A 1,153-nucleotide genomic window follows, 5' to 3' on the forward strand; every position below is an offset into this window, starting at 1 on the left:
ACCTACCCCTATCAGCCCTCTGATTACATCTCTTAGACCTACCCCTATCAGCCCTCTGATGACATCTCTTAGACCTACCCCTATCAGTCCTCTGATGACGTCTCTAAGACCTACCCCTATCAGCCCTGATGACATCTCTTAGACCTACCCCTATCAGCCCTCTGATGACGTCTCTTAGACCTACCCCTATCAGCCCTGATGACATCTCTTAGACCTACCCCTATCAGCCCTCTGATGACGTCTCTTAGACCTACCCCTATCAGCCCTCTGATGACGTCTCTTAGACCTACCCCTATCAGCCCTGATGACATCTCTTAGACCTACCCCTATCAGCCCTCTGATGACGTCTCTTAGACCTACCCCTATCAGCCCTCTGATCTCTGATGACGTCTCTTAGACCTACCCCTATCAGCCCTCTGATGACGTCTCTTAGACCTACCCCTATCAGCCCTGATGACATCTCTTAGACCTACCCCTATCAGCCCTCTGATGACGTCTCTTAGACCTACCCCTATCAGCCCTGATGACATCTCTTAGACCTACCCCTATCAGCCCTCTGATGACGTCTCTTAGACCTACCCCTATCAGCCCTCTGATCTCTGATGACGTCTCTTAGACCTACCCCTATCAGCCCTCTGATGACGTCTCTTAGACCTACCCCTATCAGCCCTGATGACATCTCTTAGACCTACCCCTATCAGCCCTCTGATGACGTCTCTTAGACCTACCCCTATCAGCCCTGATGACATCTCTTAGACCTACCCCTATCAGGCCTCTGATGGCGTCTCTTAGACCTACCCCTATCAGCCCTCTGATTATGTCTCTTAGACCTACCCCTATCAGCCCTCTGATGGCGTCTCTTAGACCTTCCCCTATCAGCCCTCTGATTACATCTCTTACACCTACCCCTATCAGCCCTCTGATGATGTTTCTTAGACCTACCCCTATCAGCCCTCTGATGGCGTCTCTTAGACCTACCCCTATCAGCCCTCTGATTACATCTCTTAGACCTACCCCTATCAGCCCTCTGATTACATCTCTTAGACCTACCCTTATCAGCCCTCTGATGATGTCTCTTAGACCTACCCCTATCAGCCCTCTGATGGCGTCTCTTAGACCTACCCCTATCAGCCCTCTGATGACATCTCTTAGA

This window comes from Salvelinus namaycush, chromosome 5, assembly GCF_016432855.1.
Source record: "Salvelinus namaycush isolate Seneca chromosome 5, SaNama_1.0, whole genome shotgun sequence".
Taxonomy (NCBI): Eukaryota; Metazoa; Chordata; class Actinopteri; order Salmoniformes; family Salmonidae; genus Salvelinus; species Salvelinus namaycush.